The sequence below is a fragment of a genome, unplaced genomic scaffold (genome assembly GCF_019419815.1).
Source record: "Pyrus x bretschneideri cultivar Hongxiangsu unplaced genomic scaffold, Pyrus_bretschneideri_v1 Contig74, whole genome shotgun sequence".
NCBI classification, from domain to species: Eukaryota; Viridiplantae; Streptophyta; class Magnoliopsida; order Rosales; family Rosaceae; genus Pyrus; species Pyrus x bretschneideri.
The window spans coordinates 1,709,117-1,732,394 of record NW_025999814.1 but is presented as its reverse complement, the minus strand read 5'-3'; the positions used below and the strand labels follow the sequence as shown (position 1 = coordinate 1,732,394).

Below are 23,278 nucleotides of genomic sequence, written 5' to 3'. Positions count from 1 at the left end.
TCAAATTTTGTAAATTTGAACAAAAGATAAAGTTTCGGAGCAAAAAACACACCTGTGTGGCTATGAGAGCTGCAGCTTTAGGGTGATTGAGCGTCAACCCGCGCACAAGACGTTTCTGTGCGAAGAACCCAGCATTGTTTAGGTTCAGCTCCTCAGCTTCTCGTGGAACCACCTTCATTTTTTGCAGTCCTTACTCTCAAGTCAATGCCTGCAACTTTCAAAGAAAAGAGTATTTTGTTTTGAGCAATTTCTTATCTTTTGGCGGCGAAACTGAAGAAGGTGGATAATGAGCTGAGCATCGGAATTGTGGGAACTGCTGAAAGTGACGAAATAGGTTCTTACCGGTCAATAGATACGAAGATTTGTGTCACTTTGTCAGTCGGATGATGCACGGACACAGCTGGGTCCTGTGACTTTCGATGAGTGAGTTGGGACTTTAGCTGAGTGAGGTGGGACTTTCTTTTTCTTTTTCTTTTTTGGTCAGAAAGGTGCGACTTTCTTTCTGCCTTCTTTGGGTGAATAATATTTTGTTTCTGTTTTTAAGAATTTTTTTTATGAATATTTAAAACAGAAATTAAAATTTTAACTTAATTTTAATTTATTTTTAAGTTAATTAGATTTGTGAGACTCATTATATATCACATCAACACATAATATAACGTTTACAAAATTGTGATAGAAGAAGCACATTAGTTTGAAACACCTATTCTTAGAACTAGATTGATTAAATTTTCAATTTTAGATATAGTATAAATAAATTTCGAAGACCATTTGTAATGATAAAAAAAATAATAATAATACTTATGTGTCACTGTCACATCATGATGGTGTGGGAGAATTACCATTTATGATAAAAAATAAACCCATTTAAATATGAAAAATAGTATTACCAAAAAGAAGAAAAGGAAAAACGTAAAAACGTGAAAACTTCTCCCATCGCTTCCCCTTCTCCCTCTTTGCTTTTTCATTTATCTCGATTGTTTAAGCCTAATTTCCAGTTTTTATCAAGCTTAAGAAAACTTGGTCGCTATCCATCGTGCAATTCAACTACACGTTTCACCCCCTCCACAGTCCACACCCTTCCATGCACTTATATCTCAGAAAAAGTGTATAAATTTCTATTTTGTGATTTACAATTGCGATTGATTTACAGCTGCGTTGTGAACATGTGATTGTTTGTCCAATAAAAGAGGCCAATTCAGATTCAGTTTTTGTAATTTTACCGTGGGGAACTACTTATCCCCGCACCTATGAATAAAGAATATTCAATGTACAATCATAATTCGAACCGTTCATTCTTTTTACCATCATCTAAAGATTATATATTAGAAAAATCATTCAATATGAAGATCGTTTAGTCATCTATCTGTATGAAAAAATAAAAGTTTTATTCTTTGGATAATGATATAAAGAGAATGAACGTTTTGAATTATATAAACATTTTGAATTATGATGGTCGTATAGTGAAAATACATTAATTATAGGTGAGGAGACAAATTTTGCATCTTGTTAAATATAAGGTTCAATCTTCTTAACTTGTCAGTAATACTTTTGTTATATTTGGAAAGCAAGTTAATGTTGTTTTAATGATGTTTTAAGCAGATAGTCCAACAACTACTCCATTATTTCTCCGATGTAAGATTCATACTTTCAACCATTCACAAATTATTATACAAGTTTGTCCTAGTCTAACAAAGAATGCTACTGCACGCATCAAAGTTGAAACGGCGAGAAATGACCGCAACTTAGTTTTGCCCAGCATCTTCATAGGCTCCTTAAAAGACCAAAGGAAAAATCACAGTGGGGAGAGAGTTTTAAGATGCCTCTTTCTCTTTATGTTTTGGTTTCTGTTGAATTAGGGTAAAAGAAGTTAAAGAAGCTCAAAAGCTCAGAGAAGCAGTTGTGGAAACTGGGACCGCATTCAGCACAAAGACAAAATCATTTTCCAAGGCTTTTCTTTTCTTATGTTATCAAGATCTGAACTGCTTCAACTTGTCATGTAAATTAATCGAAGAGATGGAAAATCGCATGGTGGTGAGTACACATGGAAAACACTGTGAAAGTAACATGTGGTTAAACTAATGAAGGATAATCCGCACACTTAACAAATCAAATGTGAATTAATTAACTAATGCGATCCTCCGGTTTGGTAGTTTACATACATACGTGAACAGAGAAAGAGTAAAACGCTATGATACGTGAACAGCGAAAGAGTAAAAAGCTACGGTAGAAGCAAGGTTTCAGTTTTGAACTGGAAGGAAAGGGGAGTGAAGTAGGAATACGGAAAATGTCGTCAATCCTTAAAAACCGAAAAGGAAAACAAAAGCTCAAAAAGTAGGTACAGGACCACAACAGCAGCACACGAGGCAAATACATACATACAGGCCCCCATTCGAATGAGTTCTCCCTTTATATATAATACACAAGTACTACTAGAAGAGAGGAGGCCTGTTTCTGTTTAGGGTTAACAAAAGAAGCTTAAGAGCTTCAATTGACATTTCTGGAAAATAAAGGACCCCAAAAGTAGTGACCCTTCTCAAATTTGGGCTTCAAGGTAGCTCTCCAATCCAATCCATTTGTTAAGCTCTTCAAGGCTGAGGACTTGCACTTGCTGCAGGAGAAAATTTTCCACTTTGTGCACCCACAAACATAAAGCCACAAAATACAAGAGAAGTTAAAATAAGAAACTTTCCCGGGCTTTTTCTTTTCTCATGCTCTCTCTCTCTCTCTCTCTTTCCCTCTCTAAGAGGAAGAAGAATTAAGAATCTTCTCATATCTAAAAAAGGAACAACCACACAACCACCGGAATCTATCTTTGTCCCGATATTAAATTCATTAACTAGCTTTATGATCACTGAGTAACTGCATCCATAGACCCCTTAACTACATTTCAGATTGATTAATTTTTCATATGCTTAGCAGAATGGGAGCCTGCGTGCTTTTTGCCTTGGTGGTTGTCATTTCTATCTTTGGTGTCTCCGCCGGAAATGTTTTTCATCTACATAGAGCATTTCCGATGAATCACAACATTAGTTATAACCGTATCCAATCAGCTGGCCGTTCCCAGATGACTGGCCCATCCCTCCTCTAATAACTTTACCACCTCCAAATACCGATTCATCCCTGTTGATCCTAAAAATTATAAAGCTTACGTGGCGCGCAAGCCGAGTAACTATTAAGCTAACTACGTCATTCGGTTGAATGTGGGGCGTGCCAACTCGTCGGCCGAGGAGTAAAATTTGTTGATGTTGCGTTGAGCGTGTTGCTGACTTCTTTATCTTACGACTGCGGCCGAGGAAGGAACAAATCTCGGCCTTTGGATTCTCGAGCCTGAAGACAAGGCTGGTAGTTCTGCAAAGTTCACAAATCGTTGTCGCCCGATTCGGTCACAGTGATTATATTCGTAAGAGTATAAGCACGTCGAATCGACACCAGACTATACGGACAAAGTATTCAAAAGTGATGTATGTCTTGATGGTGAATGTGGTTCGGCTATCAGAATGCCGAACTCTGAAACTCACTTATGAGTATCTAATCATAAAATCATTCGGCGTCCAATACACCGAATGTAGTAACTCGTAACACCTTACTTCGCCAAAAAGGCTAATAAGATGACATCTGCCAATAAGGATTGGAAAACCCTTCTCGACCGAGACTTGGATAGGTAACCAGTCGGCCTCGACGCAGTGCTGTTTATCCAAACTGAATGTGCTCTTCGGTCGGCTGATTCTACGGCAGCAATGTTGTTTATCCAAACTAAAGGTGTTCGCCGGTTGCCTTCACAGTGCTGTTTATCCAAACTGAAGATGTGTCGGCGAGAAAAAGAAATAAAAAAAAAATCTCAAGATGTTTGAGAGGTTTTGTGCAGGGCAATTGTGTATTGAATTGAAGGTCCCGAATTGTTGCATGTCCTGTATTTATAGCACCAACTTCTTCTTGAAATCGAGTTAAAATCATATATGGATTGGGACTTCTTGTTCCGTTCCAACTTTGCTTCGACCAACCCTACTCCCATTAGGACTTTGAACTCACCCCTTTTTGAGGCTTTATTCATTGTTGATCGAGAATCCTAATTGCACTAGGACTTCCTCGACCCCTTTGCTTATTTGAACTACTCCTTCTTGTGATAGGACTCGACCATCCCTGCTGAATAGCCCGGGATCACCAGACAATCCATAGTATTTTTGAAACGGCTTTGGGCCGAGCATAAACCTACACTCGGCCCAACAATATTATTTTGGGCCCAAGCAATCCCATAAGCAGTAAAATCCTTTTCAATTTCAGCAAACAAGTTGGTTCACCAAGCAGAACTTTAATCGTGTTTGCATATGCCTCACGATACAGTGGTGAAAGCTGGAACGCTTCCTGCAACACCTTCACTGCAAAATTAGTAATGAGGTAAGGCATCTCCAACTTTTCCTTAATCATCTTAGTGAACTAGTTAAAAATCATGCAACTTTATTGACCTAACAAAGTAGAAGCTAAGAGGCAAATAAACATTTCTCAAGAAGAACGCCTCGACCTAGCTTTTGGTTCTTCCTCATGTTCAGATTCTCTAGCCTGTATAGCTTCCATGACTTCCCTTAGTATTGCCATCATCTACTGAACCATCCCCAATGTCACTTCCTCCTCTGATTACTCTATTACCTCCAATAATTACAAGTGCGACATGTTTGCTTTTCCCCCGGCTGGCACAAGAAAACAAGCACCAATAACATACTTTGAATGCTTATAGTAGAATAAGCGGTTAAAAAAGGGTACTGTACCAGGTACTGTACCGGCATTCAAAATGACAAAGTAGGGCCTAATTTACAAAAGCAAGTAAGCAGCACCCTGACTTCTATCACAGAAGTAGCACCCAAATTATTGATTTAAAAGATGATGAAGGATGACGTGACATCCTTGCTAGAGTTTGATCAGAATAATATATAATAGCGACAAAGGCAGAACAATAAAAAAAAACAAAACTTACGAGGCGAGCCAAAACATTTTCTCCTTTTTTATCCTTTGTTGTGTCGCCATCTCGTTGTGGGCACATAACTTGAGACCAACTATCAACATAAAAAAACAAACTTACGAGGCGATTCAGTCATCCCACTTAGCAGCTCTTTGGGAAGCAGGTCTTTTCAAAAACAGTTCTTTTCATAGTGGATATTATTCAAAGGGACTTTCTTTTTGTCAAAGAGAGTATATATAGTGGCTATAAGTCATCCCACTCAGCAGCTCTTCGCCTTTATATATACTCTCTCATAACTCACTCTCTCCCACACTACCTTCTTATCTGCCTCTCTCTAGACTTTACTTTGTCTCTCTACAATCATCATGGGTATTGATCTTAATTGTTGGTTTCGATTTTGCTGAGTTGAAACTATCTGCCTCTCTCTCTAGACTTTACTTTGTCTCTCTACAATCATCATAGGTATTGATCTTAATTGTTGGTTTCGATTTTGCAGAGTTGTTTCAACTCAGCTCTCGTTTCTTATTTCTCCCCTTCTGCTCCCAACTGACCACCGCTATGGCGGATGATGAAAATCAAAACCCTCCTCCAAATTACTTTAGTCTAAAGAAGCTGGCAAAATTGCACTGTAGAAATGAACAGTGTTTTGTAAGACATTTCAGTTTATTTACAAGACTACCACTGGCCCTCTCTGCCGTGAGTCTTGATGCATACGTGTTGATGATCGTGGGAAGGAAGAACGATGGTAAAGGCGGTCTTTTTCGTTTCCTTCTCAAACCCTCCTTGCCTCTTCCGTCTCACAGACCCGACGAGAACGACACAGACGGTCTCGCGTCCATCCTATCCTCTTCTCACCGCCGTCTGCCTTCCCTCGCCTATGTCGTCTTACTCCATCGTTTGCGTCATGGAGGCCCATGCATGGTTTTTTTGGGTGGGGATTTCAGATTTCAAGGGGGAGAGAGGCTGTGCTTCGTTTCGATCTGGTCTTGGTGAGTATCGTGATCCCAACTCTTTGTTATTATTAGTTCAATTTCTCTGTTCGAGTCACTGCAGAGTTTTCTGTCACTCAAAAGCAGGAGTCGCTTCGGCTCTTCATTGTTCAGCAGCTGCACCAGAAATGATTTGATTTGATTACGAGTCTTAATCTGTTTGAATAATTATATATATTGTTTGGCTGTCTGCTATACAAATTACCACAAAACAAGAAAGATTTAGTCACAAGTAAATAAAACTATAATTCTCTCTTAATTAATGCTGCAAAATCTGTGTTGGGTCAATAATTGCAAGCTATTTTTCCGAGAAACAATCAGATTATTGGATCTAAGTTGCTAATTGTTTTAATTTTGAGGCTTCAATAAAATCAGCACCCACAACTGGAGGAGTCAAGAAGCCTGACCGCTACCGACCTGGAATCGTTGCTCTTCGGTAAGTTTTCAACACAATATAGTTCAAATCCTCTGAATCATGTTCTTGAATTTTACAATTATGTATCGTGTTCTTTGCATTTCGTTATCCGAACTCTATTCGTTGAATTTGGTTACCTAAATCGTGCCTAATATTTGATGTGGCCAGTGGCTTTGTTGTATGGCTGGCTGATGTGATTTGGGAGTGTTTTTAGTTAATGGGAGACAGGGGACAAAGGCGTGGGGCAGCGAAGTCACGTGGGATTAGGAATTTAGGATAGTAGAGTATTTGCTAATTTATAGGATTAGAAGTCTTCCTTTAGTTTTGTCTTGGTGTGATGAAAAAGAAAAAGGGTGAGTAATTTTAACTCCTGTTTAAGGTAATAACACTGCTGTTTAATTGCTCTTTTTGGGTTTTCTAGCCAAAAAGTAAGTCAGTGTATATTTATCTAGCTCCCCTGATTTTCTTTTTTAATTTATTTTTTGTTTGTTTTGTTGAGTGATGCAGTTTGATCGAATCAGGTTGAATTGAATAATCCTTGAAGTGACAAGGAGCTGACTGAGCAAGTAATAATTCTTAATTACTTACATGTTTTCATTTTAATTTATGATTTGATTGGCCCTCATAGAAATTTCGAGCTCCATAATTGTTGGACCATTGATGTCTTATGAGTATTGATTAGTGTAGTTGTGTAAATATAGTGTATGGGTGTTAGATGATCTCAGAAGGGAAGGGGTATCCCCTTCTTTTTTCTCTTGAACTCTCTCTATCACAAAACTAAAACATGGCCGCCAGTTTTCTTATCCTTTAATCGCCGATCTCCTCAGGTTTGCCTCAAGCCGGTGAAGGAATCAGGGTAACAGAGCCCAGACTATAAGAGGTATTTCACATCCCTTAATTTTTATTTTATTTTATTAATTTTAACTAGATCTGAGAATTTCTAAGTCATGGATCTATGAATAGTGTGTGTTGAGTCTCTGAGCATCTCTTTTTTTTTTTTTCATCAAATGGTCTCTGTAGTGTCTCTGTGTGTTTGTGCATCCATGTATGAATATGATCTCTGCAAGCTCATTATTGTCCTGGGAAACCAGCTAAATTATTGATACCATGCTTTCTACGTACAATGTTATCAAGTTCTATTTTCTAGATTTCTGATTTGGGGGGGGAGGGAGTGCTAATATAGTAATTTTCAGGTATTTTGTGTCTTTTGGGTAACTTTGTGATATGCAGTTGATTTTAGGAATTGATTTATGGTGGAATGCACTGACATAAGTTATTGTTTTTGTTAATGCAGATGACGGAAATTGACTCGAGTTCAAACTGAAACAATATGATTATTTTGGTTATGGTGAGAACTCAGAACCCTTTCTTAATCTTTCCTGTTTTTGGAATTGAGAAATTGGGTTAATTTTATGATGATTCACCGAGAGTTTGTTAATCGCTTTAATGCATATGAGATAGGGTTTCTGCTTTGTAGGATCTATTTATGGTCTTTAGAAATTGCTTGATTTGGTATTGTCAAATGGTATATGAATTTCCATGTTCACTTTGTCAGTATGTTGTTGTAGTAGTTTAATTGGATGCGATATAAATTGAGGTGTTGACATGAAATTGGACACAGGTGGCTTTCCTTGATTTCACGGGATAAAGTTGTAGTTTGATTTAGGCTATAAATGATAACCAAATTAAGTTGAATGAGTTGTCACAATCAGAGACGGCTGATGGCATTTTGAACTGCTTAGATACAACTGAAGTGGAGAAGGATAGCTCAGTGGCTTCCTAAGGTGCAATGCTACTTCAGAATGCTTTAGTTCAGAAGCCGGCAGAATCAATTGACAATCTTGGGCCAAGAAAGAAATCATTATCTGATATTGGGAACCTACTGGTATGCTTCATTATCCTTTTTGAACCCTGCTTTATTTTTCTTAAAGAACTAAAATGTTTTATAGTGAGTACTTTGTTCTCTGCTCTATTAATTTTCTTACCCTTATATGGGACTGTTTGCGCTTCAGAAGTATTTTTTTAAGGTACTTATGACTCCTAATTGCCATTTTGCATTGAAAATATACTCTTATTGCTTGCTGGGGTTTACCCCTTGGAGCATTTTATTTTGTTTCTCCTTACTCTCTGACTAAAAAATTTTAAACCTTATATAGGTGAATGCAGACGCTGCAAAACCTGCCTTAAAGAACTGTAGATGCTGAAGACAAAAAAGAAGCAAAGGATACATTGCAAGCATAAGGTTGAGATATGGAAGAGAACATTATTCTTCATTTGCCTACGCTTTTTACTACAAATTTAATTTAAATGCTTGAAACTTACGGTGTCATATCATAATTCAATACAAATATATTTGGATTATTGGATAAGCATCGGCCAATTGGAAGGTTATTGACTTTTCTTATAAAGAAATCAAAGTCATCTTCTCATTTTTGACGTTGAAGATTTGGTTGCATTTTAATATTTATAGGCCAAGATGAAAGAAAAAGATTAGGCTAATTGTTTATGAGCCCCTAAAATCTATAGTGACCTATTGGAAATTATATGATAATTTAGATGTCCTAAAGGTTAACGTGCCAAGTCGTTATGCTGGCACTATTCTGTTTTAGTATTTGTTGGATTAGAATGTACTCATTGTTTTAAGTGAGTATTATTTTTGAACTCTTATGGAGCTTCTTTGGCATGGTAAGTTAAGTTGCATATCCTTTTTTTCGTTAACGGAATTCATTATCTTGCTATATTGGCAATTAGCAGTGTGTGACAATTGGTAAACTGTACGAATACATGTGTGGAAGTTTGAATTGTACAGATGAAAGTGAATTTTAACAACTCTAACGATTGAATTTGTAACACAGTTTAGCAATTTTTTTTCAAAAGCTAACTATTTCTGCCAAATACTCAAGTATTATGTCTTCTACTTTTCTACTTTCCTTTTTCTGTGTTTTCCCCATGTAGTAGGCTGATTACATGAAACAATGAGTATAATACTGATGATGCTATATGATCTACAAATGAATGGTTTCTTATAGCATGCATATCCATATATAGCAAGCAAAGTTTCACTTAATTGGTTATTATATTTGATTTGAGTTAAACTTGAATTTCTGGATTTTGACTTTTAGTTTGTTTCTCTGTTGCAGAGTTGGCTTCATTTCATTCCAGTGACTCTTTAAATAGGTCCAAGAACTCACTAAATAGGTAATTGTCTTATATCTTCTTCCCTCTTTGTGTTTATATTTATTTTTCCTGAGTTGTGTTTGAATATGACAAACAAGAACTACAAGGGCAGCTAAGAATATCCAGCAATCCATTACCGGTTGAACAATTAATTGGCCATATATCTTAGTACAGTTAGGTCAGGTTTTTGGGGATGGTTGTCTCTCTATATATTTGTTTCATTTTCTCTCATTTTGGGTATTCTTCTCTGTTCTGTGTATTTATTCTTTGTTTTAAGGTCAGTTGCTTATTTTTATTTTATGTTTTTTTTTTGTGGGTTTTCAATTCGATAATTTGTGACTTTGTTTAGATTTTAATTTCTTCTTTCGTTTATGATTAAATCGATGTTGGGTTTTGGTTTTTGAAAATATGATTTTTTCTGCTTAAGCTTCTTGGCATTTTTCTGGGATTTTTAGGCTTTCAGTTGCAAGGGTAACAGAACCCTAAAATCCCAGAAATCGGTATTGGTATTTGTATTAATGAATTTCCATTTCTCTCCCAAAACAATTTTTTAATTGAAAATTGTTTTCTTTCTGCAGAAGGTGGTAGTGAAATTGGATTTACATAACGACAGAGAAAATAAAAAGGCCTTGAAAGCAGTCTCCAGCCTTACAGGTATCAATTTTTTCTTTTAAGCATGTTGGTTTAATTTGGCTCCGTGAAAAACTTAGAATATAATAAAAATGTAAAAACAATTCTGAATTATTTTTCATTCATCAGGACCCACTAAGTTCTTTGTATTGGTTGATAAGTTAATGAAAATTTGTCAAGTTTTATGTTTTTATGTATGCTTATTGTGTATAAAATGATCCGTGTCTGTAAAAATTGAACCTTTGGCTTATTTCTGTTCAAAAATTAAATTTTTCGATCTGCTTTTTCATATTGTGGGATGATTATTTTGTAAAAACTTGACCTTTGGCTCATACATGTGTAAACCTGAGGATTTGGAGTTGTTTTCTTTGTTGGTTATGAATTTTAGGTGACTAAATTGGTGGTTTCGTATATTAAGTTAAGTTACAAAGTAGATTTTTCCTTCGTTTTGGAAAAGTGTGTAGCGAAGTTCCTGTTCATTACAATATTATGATTTTGATAAGAGCTTTGTCTACATGTTTTTTGTTGAGTAATGGTTTACTTGGTTAGAAGAAACTCTTTGAGGTTATGTTAAAATCTATTTTGTGGATGAATCTAATTAGTTAAATTTGTCGGGTTTAAGTTATGTAAGAAATTTAATTGCAAAGTTGAGTCTTTTTTTTTCTGAGTTATGTTAATAATTCTACCTAAATTTTTTGTAAATTCATGGTTGGGTTTAAGTTATATTATTAAACATGGATCATTAAAGTCTCAGTACAACTGGATGTTTGTTTACTTGCACAAATTTTTTGTGCATAGAAGTTTGTTTCTGCTTCTTAGGTTCTTTGTCCCCGTGTTTATTATTTGTGTTTTTCTCTATTCATTTGGGTTGTCTCAGTGATTGAAGATCTTAGTCAAGGTTCTTTCCCTATCATTTCAAGCTAGATTAGCTGATGAGTGATGCTCTTTGTACTGGTGCAGTATCATTGGTGCTCACTTTGTATTTTTCCAGTCACTATATATCTGCTCAACTCTTGGGGGTCAATTATTTGCCAGTGGGAATGTTTAATTGCTTGATCAATGATTTCGATTCAATTTGAAGAAGAAATAGTACTTTTGTTCACTAGGGATTGAGACTCACATATGAGTAAGATGTCCCAATTGTTCATTGATTCTTAGGTGCTATGTCTTTTTAGTTGCTTTTTGTAGAAACTATTCATGCCTATTGCGCCTAATACATTCAAGTCCCGCGGCAACGCGCGGGCATATTTTCTCGTTCACCTCTAAATCCGCAAACACACCTGACTTTGACCATCCTCTTGGCCTTAGCTACCATTCTGTTTCCCCTCGGGGTGGATCCGACCCACTTTGTCATACCTCCCTCCGTCGATCAGGCTAGTTGCGAGTGCAAGCTGAATAACTGCCCATGCCTTCCCCCTTTCTACATTTTCTCTGTCGTGACCACGGCAGCGCTGTCTGTTGTTTGGTTTGGACTTTTTGTTCTCTCCGCCCAACTTCTATACCGCTTCGTTATCTGGGTAGGGCTTGGCTTAGTGTGGGCTACCTACTGGCTTGCATTGCATGGCATCCTCGCACCTCAATTTTATAATCGAATGCTTTATTCCTTCAATCCTCTTCTGGCAGTCCTATTGTTGCTTAACCTAAGATTTCGAAATGTCGGAGACCGTGCTATCCATGTCCTATCTTACAATTGGATCTGCGTGATCCACGTCATATCTCACAATTGGGACCACGCGACCCATGTCATAGCTGACATCTGTGTTCTGTTTTGGAACTATATCACAGAAAACTATTAAAATTTGGGTATTTAAAGTCTCTTCATACTTTTTTGCTTTTTTCTTAAATTTTTTTTCTTCTCAGAATTACCATTTCTTGATTTATGTGTGTTGGGACATATTAAACATTTTAGGTTTTAACTCAATAGTTAGTTTAAAACCCAAGTGATTGGTGCTTTCTTCTTCGGGAGTTTTAACGAAAAGCCCACGGTACTGTTCACTTTAACGAAAAACCACATTTTTACACTAAAAAGTCAATTCTGGTACTATTCATTTTACCCTTTATTTTGTCCTTATCATTAAAACTCAAAAATTTTAAGCCATTTTTCATTAGTTTTCCTTTCTTCTTATAGTTACTTTACGGAAAAATCGTTTTAATTAACTCATGTTTATATTTTTTAGAGTATATTTCTGGCCTCAAAATTATTAATACATATATTTTACGAGTATACATTTTTTTTAAAAAAACTCTCAAACAATACCTATACACCACATGTGTTCCGTATTTTACTAAACTATGATTTGCGTATATATAATATACCAGTTGTTGATGTTGCTCAAATACAAAATACATTGAAAAATTACAAATGTGACAATTGGCAACAAAAAATTAGGCAAACTACAACTAAACCAATGTTTATTAAGTTGCTTATTTCTTTTGTTTTTTGTCTGAGTATCTTATTAATAATTATTTTTAATTATTTTCACTTCCATTGTTATTTTCAGATCAGTAGAATGATGGGAGAGAGAGAGAGAGAGAGAGCTAGTTATCAGCAAAATGCCTGGTCCATTCCTCTTCTTTTGAATGTATTAGAACAACAGTCATCTTTTCCTACTAGTTACGTTTTTATATTCGTATCTCTCCATGCAAGACTTGTCATATTTATTCAGGGCATGTAATTTTAATATTTTGGATCTCTACATGTAAGACTTGTTATATTTATTAAATGGCTTGTAATTTTAATATTTTTGAACTCTATGTATGAGTTGCTATGCTTATTTGGTCAAGTATGAAATTTGATTTTAATATTTGTGCAAGTATAATGTTTATTGAATATTTGTGTTCATTAAATTATCCCTTCTCATTAAATATATATCGTTATATAAAAAAAATCATCATATATCATAATCTGCTCATATTTAAACGGCCTTATGTCTTATTAAAGAATAATGTGTTACATATTTGTACTATAATTTATACCAATTTTTAATAAAAATCTCAGTTTACTATCTTTAAATTTTGTGGTTTTCAACATTTACTACATGAAATTTTTTTTCATCCCAGAGTGATACCGAAAGTGTTAATTAATTAGGATAGTCTCATACATTTGTTAGTCTGGCTGTTAAATTTTCTGTTAACTAATGATGTGGCGCCCACATGGACAATGACCGGGCGCCACGTGTCAATAAGGGTCCCACGTGGATATTAAAAATTAAACATTTAAAAAAAACAAAAAACAAAAAATAAGTGTCTTCTTCCTCAACCCGGACCCTCCCTCCCTTCTCGGCCTCCACCCAAACGTGCAAATCCAAAATGTTAGTCGACGCCGCCCATCCAGTCTTCACCCCTCGCCGCACCCCACGCATCCAACAATCCGCTCAATCCACCCACCCAACTTCCGCCACCTCCTCCTCCTTCGAACAGCCTTCCACCTTCACCGCCTCCTAGCGTTGCAAACTCCCTGGAAAAGACGCCGTCATTTTCCAATGCAAGTTCCGCGTCAAGCTCTCCGCCGCCGAACTAAAAAACCAACGCTCCACCCTTTGCTACAGCCACCATACCTCCATCATCAAGCTCCTCGGCACGTGCGTCTCCACCGACCATACATTCCTCGTCTACGAATTCGTCCACGGCGCTAGCCTGCAGAACCCCAACAACCCGAATTTCACAGTCTCGTCCTCTCTTTCTCTGATTTCCGTGCTAGAGCTCCGCCCTCCCTATGCCACCCCTAAAGCCATCTCCGTACGCCCCCTCTCTTTTTCTCTCTCTACAATTTGAATTTTTGGATTCGGATTGATTGATTAAGATTTGGTTGGTTGATTTGCAGGATTTGAAGGAGGCGATTGTGAAGGGATTAGGGTTTCAAGCGAAGAATCTGAAGGTGTCGGGGTTCGATTTGAGGGACGCGCAGGTGGGGCATTCAGTGGCGTACGAGTTCGACGTGGAGGTGGAGGTGGACAATAAGGTCCTACCTTTCAAGCTTCTAGAGGATGTTGACCGCTAGGACTACGTCGACTTACCCATTTTTAGGGTTGAGGACGAAAATGGATTGGTCTAGAAAGGCAAATCAGGTGGTGGGAGGGTGGGCACGGGTGAGGATTATGGGGAAGATGAGGGTTTTTTTTTTGAACTTTTCTTTAAATAATTATTTTTTTTAATTTTAATTTCCACGTGGAACCCTTAATGACATGTGGCACCCAGTCATTGTCCACATGGGCGCCACATCATCAGTTAACGGAAGACTTAACAGCCAGACTAATGGATGTACGAGACTGTCCCAAAATTAACATTTTAGGTATGATTTTGGGACGAAAAAAACTTCATGTACTAAATGTTGAAAACCACGAAACTTGAGGTGGTAAATTGAGATTTACCCTAAAAATAAAGTCGACCAACGCAAGTAAATCTATCTCTCTTAGGGTTTGTTTACGTAAGGGTAATGGGAATAAAAAAAGGGAATTGAATTCTGATTATAGATTACTCCGATGTTTAACTAAATACTAGGGAATCAATAGTGTGGTGGACCCCACCCGAAACAAGAAATGCAATTCCTAAAATTGGAGTAGTGTGAATCCTTGGATAAATGAGGTATTTGAATTCTATGCGGGTGAGAGAATCAAGAATGCAATTTTTCTTCCTATTATGCCTTCATTCACATTATGTACAACTTCATGCTCATTCACATTATGCACAACTCCATGCAGATGCTGAAGAGAAGAAACTACAATTTAAGCGAGAAAATTTAAATATTAAAGTAAATACTTAAATTTATAAAAAAAAAATTTAAACAAAAGCATTTTAGTGTGCCTATGAAATAAAAAAGCAATTAATTTTTTTTTTCTTACTATTACATATTATATCAAATTTTATTAAAAAAAGTAGATAAAATATTTGATTTGGGACAATGACATTTTAGTAATCATATTAGTTTATATTTCGATTCTATTGAATTAGTAAACAATTTTATGAAATTAGTATCATTTCTATTCTAAATCCAAAACATTTAAATAAACAGTTTCAACAGGAATCCGATTCTAACTTTTCCTCATTCCAACTCCTTCTCAATTCAATTCATCTTCAATTCAATTCCTCATATTTTCATTACGACTATGTAAACATGCCATTAAAGTAATTCTAATCTTATTCGGCTAAAAAAGAATGTGCCCCTCCAATCCTGTAACACTTGTCCACTCACTTAACCCAACTTAACTAAAGATTTTTCAGTGTAACCGTCACGCAAGGTGGTATACTATTTGTCCTCGTATAAATAGTGGCATATGTGTCTTAAAATTTAAAAATTAAAATTTTTCATCACTTACATAAAAACACATGGTGTACCATCCGTGTTCCATCACAACTAAAAATTTCTCCAACTTAACACTGTCAATTCTCTCTGTTATCACCTCGACGATGCCATCTCCATCTCCAAACCGCCGCAATTCAAACCCAGAAAAGAAACGCCACGCTCCCATTCCACCACCACCATCTCCAAATTCCGGCGAACAGATAACTCTGCAAAATCCTCTGCACTAACAAAGGATTGTTCTACTAAATCCTCTCCCAAATTCCCATGAAACCGATGGCGAACGCGAGTTCGAAGTCTTGACTTCCCTTTTATTCTTCGCGTTCTCCATGGTTTCTTCTTTGAACGCTCGAATGTCTGCAATGCAAGCGGTTTCTACAAGATTTTGCAGCAATCCCATCATCATTTTCAGGTTGACACCGCCGCGATGCCTGATTCAAGAAGTTGAGGTTCGAAAACGGTGCACTCGCTGAATCAATTTCATCGATTTTGTTTCCAATCTTGTAAATTTGTTTATTTGTGATTGAATGATTGGGTTCGGAATCATTATCCTCTGGAAATTTGTAAATATATTTTATCTATTACATTCGCACTCTTGTAAACCACGGAGAGGCCACTAGGAGTTGTTTCAACAGCCAGGTAACCGCCAAATGAAGGCTCAGCCCCCTCCGTTGCCTGAACCCCAGGATGAGGTGCTGTGAATTATGCAATTCGATCGAGAAAGCTCCCGTTTGGATTTTCAAATAATTATTTAATCTTTTTTTTTTTTTTAATCATCTGAAAAATGTTGCTGATGTTTGTTTGGATTGGTGGTTTGTGATTTTTTGAAGGAAAATTGGCTGGAGTTGTTCTTGGATTTGACTTTGCGAAGCCCAATGTGGTAAAGATCTTTGGTTTTTGGTTCGCATCCGCCATTGTTGTTGTTGGTGTTCCTGATCCAAGGAGAGAGAGTGACGCTCGAGGAGCACTCACGTTTTGGACGCTTGGGAATTTTATTTTTATTTTTAATTTATTTACAAAGTGAAGGAGATAACAACAATTTAACACTGTTAAATGGGTGCACAGATTTCACAAAACTATTAAAGCCATGGAGAGGCAGGGTGCAGAAAATTTGAACTCAAATGGTACAAATACAAAGTAAAAATAGCATTTTTGCTTATCAAACGATTTCTTGTGTATCCTAGAATCGTGTCAACAGGACTATCAAGTACATAGTCACTTCATCATCTGGTTTTAGCAAAGAGGATGGATACACCTGAAATAATTTGTGTGTCAATTCTCGCCTTGACAAACGTCATCCTCCTCACCTACAATCAATGAGTTCCAGAAACATAACAAGCAAATACTAGAATCGTGTCGCCAATGCCCTGAATATACAGAATATTAAAAAGGTACCTACAACTGATAATCCTTGCACCAATCAATGTCATAGTCAGTTTGATGCCAGCAATCATATATCTGCAGCAACCGGATATGATCATCCCAGCCAGAACCATCAGGAAGGTCCAAATATTCATGCTTCCTCTTCTTCTCCGTACTCTTGCTACAAAAGGAGGCATACTCAACAATAATCATCTCAAACGACATATTCATACTTCAAGGGCCTCGTGGAAAGTGCAGAGGTCCACATATATCTTTCTAATATTTTAGTCAACTTTAACCATATGTGTGGTAATGTATGTGTGCAAATCCGTGCGCATTTAGTTCGACATATGATATTTGAGTATTTTTCAGATTCTCAGAACACAACGCATGCTATTAACTTTCACAACATACATAAGGGGACCTTCTGGGAAAAATTTAACGAGCTTACCTTCGACGCACCCCTTAGATATATCAAAGTTGACAGCTAGACCAGTGGCTTTGCAAAAACTTTCAAGACAACCTTTGATAACTCTTAGCTGCTCTAGGAGTAGCATTAGCAAACAACATTAAATCATCCGCAAAAAACAAATGAGAAACCCCCAGGTCCAGATTCAGAGGCTTTCACATGTTTCCATCTTCCCCTATTCGCAACATTAGTAATGACATGCGAGAGCTTCTCAATACATAGAACAAACAAATAAGCAGAAAGATGATCCCCTTGCCTAATACCATAGCTAGCTTGATTTGGGCTGATTAGGGGCTGGTTTGGTATTACTATGTTTTGAAAAAAAAAACTGATTCTGCTGTGCTGTGAGAATAAGCTCATTTTTGCTAATTCACGTTTTCAATTTTGTTTTTACTCAAAACTATGAAAATAAGCTGTTTTTAAGTATTTACCAAATATTTTTTTTAGCTCAGCTTTTTTTTTATACCCATTTTTTATAAAAGCATCTCATTACCAAACCAGTACTAGATTAGGCAAAAGAGGCCCAAGTCTAGCAACAATAATCTTCGAGATAACTCTGTAAAAAACAAAGGCTCATAGGCCGAAAATTCAACATTTTTTGGGGATTCTCAATTTTGTCCCTAAGTCAAACTCATTGAATGAAAAGCAGTCCTCACCAAATCGAAAATATCACTAGCACATCTACTCCACTGATTTTGGTATAAACAAGCAGGAAACCCATCATAACCTGGAGCCTTAACACCTCCAATATCAAAAAGACTGTTTTTAACCTCACTTACATCCACCTCTTTATTAAGAGCAGCAAGGTCAGTGGAATTTACACTAGAAAACATATTAGGGAGGGAAGACATTTGCCTAGAGCTTTTCCCATGAGAGAAAAGAGTTTGAAAATAATCCAGAGCAATATTTTTGAAGTATAGCTGGCTCCACAATCCACTCACCTTGAATATTAAACAGTCCCTCAATTTTGTTTCTCCTCCTCCTTGTAATAGTCGTAAGATGGAAGAATTTAGTATTACGATCACCATCTTGAAGCCATTTTAACCGAGACTTTTGATGCCAAAAAAAGACTCTTGATGTAAAACTTTATTATACTCAGAAACCAGCTCCTCCTCCAAATCCGAAAGAAAAGCATTTAGGCCATGGCATAAAGCTTTCTGAATTCCAGAGATTTTCAAGCTAACAGCCTATTCTTCTTCTGTTTGAGATGACCAAAAACTTGGATGGTCCACTTTTTTAGTGGTTCAACGAGAGCGCAAGTTTTATCAAAAGCAGAGCCACCAACACCTCCAAATACTCTTCGCAAAAGCATCTTCAAATACTCTCTACAAAATCATTGAAATTGCCGTGATACAACCACATAGCCTCAAAGCGAAAAGGTTTAAGGTGCGGAGAAAATAAAATGATTAGAATTGAGACAAATTTTGATGGGATTTGGACACCTGTTCGAAAATGTGAAATCGGATGCCGCCATAATTTGAGTCTACTTATCAGAAGTGCTTTTTTTTTTTTTTTTTTTTTTTTTTTTTTAATTTAAATTTTTTATTTTTAACAAAGAAAAAGTGTTTGCTTTTAGCTTGATGAATTTTGGTGTAGAAGATTTGAACTCAATATGAGTCTGCTTCCAAGAAGTTTCTATGCTTTAAGATTTGGAACTATATCACCCTTGATTTGGAACTATATCACAGGAAACTACTAACGTTCGGGTATTTAAAAAACACCTTTCAAACTCTCCAATTTGCCCCATCTGCAAGGAACATGAGGAATCTGTAGAACACATGATCCTCCTGTGTCCATGGGTGGATCGGATTTGGTTTGGAGGTCAACTGAATTATAAGGTGAATAAGAGTGCAATCACTACTTTTAGTGAATGGTTAAATACGTTGATTAATACAGAAATGGGGAATAAACGGGAAAAAGCGACCACTATGGCCCAAGTTGCTTTCACTTGTTGGCATATTTGGAAGGCAAGATGTAATATAATTTTCAATCATAAACATATCTCCTATGCAGGTTATTCATGCAATCTCTTGTGCTTATGGATGCTATAGAGAGGCTACTAAACGAAATCAAGATGAAAACCATCACCAACAAAACTCTTCAACGTCTTCGATGCAGCAAAATAGTTGGTATCCCCCTGAGCAACTTTTTTTCAAAATAAATGTTGATGCAAGTTGGAATTCAAGTACTAAACTTGGTTATGTTGGTATTGTGATAAGGGATGCTAGTGGAAAGTTTGTGGCAGCAAGAAAATCTCCTCTTAAAGCTCCAAAAGTCTCTGTTGCCGAAACCATAGCTGTAATTGAAGGGTGTATGATGGCAAAGCGGCTGGGTATTAATGATGTTGGGATAGAATCTGACTCAAAGGAAACTGTCATGTCTGCAATGCTCCATTGAAAATGAAAGTTGGGAAGCCTTACCTGCTCTTAGAAAAAAATCAGGAATATGCAGAGTCTTTCAACTTGTGCCGCTGGTCTTAGGTTCCTGGATCAGCAAATATGGCGACTGATTTTATGACGTCGCCTAGTCTTGCAGAGATGAGCATTGGTACTTGGGTGAACAGACCCCCATCTTCGCTGGTGCATATCTTTGACAAAGATGGTTTGCCATGCCCTCCCTCTATATAGTGTTTTTTGGTGGGTGTTTATGGGAGAGGGTTTTGCTTTGTTGCATCGTCTTTGTCCTTGTAATCCATTTTCACCCCTTGTATTTTGAGGAGTGGTTGATTTTTCTCTCCTCTGTTAGTCCTGTCGTGGACTTTCTTTGTAGTGTTGGCTTGTTTGCCCTGGTTAATATATTGTAGTGTTGGCTTGTTTACTCTTTTGTTAAAAGTTAAAATTTTTAACTCAGAAATAACTTTTGTGGTTCAATAATTTTGGGTTAAAATTTTAGTCCGATATTATTAAATAACGAATTTAGATTAATTTTTTTACGGTGACTTTTTTTTCAAAATAAAAATTATGTAGATTATCATAATTTATTTTTATAAACATTTTAACCTAAAAATATTTAGATTTCAAGAAAAGTTAAAAATTCACTAAACAGAGCTTGTGAAACATATATTATAGATTCTTAATGTTTTAGCCGTTAAATTAATTTTGAGCCATTATATCTTTTTTATGGTTAGATTTGACCATATCCTACTTCAGCTATTGGATTTATTGTATTTAAAATTTTAAAAATACCCAAATTTTGGTTTGTAACCCAAAACTTAATTAAACCCAACCATTAGAAAAATAATCAGGTTAGTTTGAAACCTAAATTTAGGTTTTAACCCAAGAGTTAGTTTAAAACCTAAGTGATTTATGCTTTTTCCTTATAGTTATTTTATAGAAAAATCATTTTAACTAATTCACGTTTATCTTTTTTAGAGTAAACAAGCAAAAGTGGCCGTGCCATGCAGCGGGTTGATTACTCTAGTTACACATATTTACAACGATGTTTAACACTACACATATATGTACAATCATATTTACAATTATATTTGCACATATATCCTAATCAACATCTTCGAACTCTCTTGTCGACAGTTCAGATTTTTTTCCCCTCACATGTATGTTTCTCTGTCAAAAATTGAAAAAAAGAAAAAGAAAAAGAAAAAGAAAAAGAAAAAGAGATTGTTAACATAAATCTCGACATTTAGTAAAGATGAAGGAACGAAAGTGTAGTTGCTGAGGAGGGAGAAATTTTCTTGATTGCTAAAAAAAATTGAATACTTTCTCCAAATGCATTTAATAAGATATGTGGAAAACAAACATGTATTGATCTATGAATACAAGTGTACCATCATGGAAAATAAATTTCAATTGGTCATCAATAATTAAAACTAATTGATGTTAAGAGCGACGTATGGGAAGTGGGAAGTAAGTAGACTTATTGAATTGCTCAGTCTCCCCTGCGAACTCTTCTTCCACAATTCTGGGCATGCAAGTATGAATAAAGGTTGACGGAAATATACACCTTCTGCTGAATTGTAAACTGAGAGAAACAATAAGCATAAATATAGGAAAAGATTTATAAGATCTTCGAAAAGCGTAGAGAAATGAGTACCTATGCATGTATAGAACATTTTCTTGAAATGGTTGAAGAACCATTTCAATCAAAACAGAAAGGTATATGCAATATAACACCCCAGCCACCATTATCACTTTTATGTCAAGTGTTCACATAGTGCTTCTTTCTTTCAATTTCATTTAATTTGCTCTAAGGGTACTACTTTATCATCACGTAGTTATAAATCTATAGTTTCCTCAATCTTGCACGCTTCATTTATGTGTGTTTATGTTTCTCCCATCAAACAATCATCTGCATAAGTTAACTTTTCATGTCTACATTAGTTTTCTGGACTTGCATACTCCTACAATAGGCTTATCATGTCTAAAGAGTTATGCGACGTCCATTTATGTTAATTTTCAGTCAACCATTTTCGTAAGAATGCAGTGTTATTTCCCCACTTTGCAGGAGTCTTGAAGAACCATACTTGCTTTAATCCTACCATTTATTGTAATGTTTTAATAACTTAAAAACGCAAATTCATATCTAAATTCACACAATGACCAATCAACAAAATCGTAGAAAGATAGAGCACAAAGACCAGGCAACATGGAAGCAAGCGTCATCGAGTCCTGGTTAATAAGAAGACATATATACCTCTGTTTCTTTTGCTCATCAGGCATCCAATATTTATTCCACCATGTTATAAACTGGATAAAACTTAGAAATAAGTAATGTCCTAGCATGTTGCTCCCTAAACAATACAAAGTCCATCAGTCTGCACAAAGCCACCTTCTGCAAAAAACAAAACTCAATTGAACCATTACGTGTGATAAATTAGTGAGGATATAAAGCAAATAAGAAAGGACTATTCCCTACCCATGCACTCAAAAGAGATTTTTTGGTAATCACCTGCAACAGTCACACAAACACCATCAAATTCCAAACAAGTACAGAATAACATAGCTAAAACTTATTTGAAAGAACCACCCAACAACAAAATCATATGATCACACAAACATCACAAGGTTCAACAATTTTCTAACCAAAACCCACAATATAATCAAATAACGCAAATAGCTTAATCCCCAACTTTTGCTATGTAATGTATTCTACATGAACCTATCTTTTGTGCCTTATTGAGATAACTCTGTTATCTAAATAATCACATTCTTTATCAAATTCAACAACTAGGTAACTAATATATAGATTGAAAAAAAAAAGTACTCACATCGAGACAGAGATCATTCGGAAGCTGCGGAAAGTAGTCATCTGGAAGATCAAAGCTGTCCTGCACAGGAAATAACAAAACTGAAAAAAATCAAACTTTAAATTATAACTACATTAAGCAATGACAATAACTAATGGTTCAAAATTTGACCTAAGATCAAAATTCGAAATGGGAAATGAATGCTTACCGCTAATTCTTGGAGGAAAGATTGCAAATTTTGACTGTTGGGTTGGAAGGATTTGGGGGAATCTGATTCCGCGAAGGGAGAATGAGGTAGTGGGCGATTTGGAAGGGAGGCTTTTTCGTTAAAGTAAATAGTATCGAAAATTTTTCGTTAAAGTTTCCATATTTTTTTTGCGGTGAAGCATTGAGCAACGGAAAAAGGTAGAGAAAACTGGGAGTCCCACATGTCACAAAATTCATCTTCAATTGACGAGAGATTTTTCAGTATATCCGGCATGCGGAATGGTACACCACGTGTCACTATACAAGTAATGAGATATGTAATATTACCTGTACACCACATGTGTTCCATATTTTACTATGTGCGTATATATAATGTACGAGTTGTTGTGGTAAAGATCTTTGCTTTCTGTTTCGCATCCACCTTTGTTGTTGGTGTTCCTGATCCAAGGATAGAGAGTGACGCGCGGGGAGCACTCACGTTTTGGACGCTTGGGACCTTTTTTTTTTTTTTTTTTTTTTTTTTTTAACAAACTGAAGGAGATAACAACAATTTAACAAAGTCAAATGGGT

The 23,278-nt window shown here is 36.2% G+C and overlaps 1 long non-coding RNA gene and 2 pseudogenes across 2 annotated transcripts; 1 reads left to right on the top strand and 2 right to left on the bottom strand.

The window, feature by feature from the left end:
• Positions 1-781, bottom strand: part of LOC103949916 — a 45,026-nt pseudogene extending 44,245 nt beyond the window's left edge.
• LOC108867458 overlaps positions 1-23,278 on the bottom strand; it is a 166,167-nt pseudogene that overhangs the window by 106,367 nt on the left and 36,522 nt on the right.
• On the top strand, positions 5,292-11,319 carry LOC103945907. Of its 2 annotated transcripts, none has more exons than XR_007254735.1 (10): positions 5,292-5,946; positions 6,306-6,382; positions 6,869-6,927; positions 7,189-7,241; positions 7,656-7,709; positions 8,104-8,246; positions 8,518-8,603; positions 9,502-9,559; positions 10,117-10,192; positions 11,046-11,319. It is a non-coding gene; the product is annotated as an uncharacterized LOC103945907 (long non-coding RNA). The 2 variants fall into 2 exon arrangements; XR_007254736.1 differs by having other exon boundaries at positions 5,293-5,946; positions 6,322-6,382.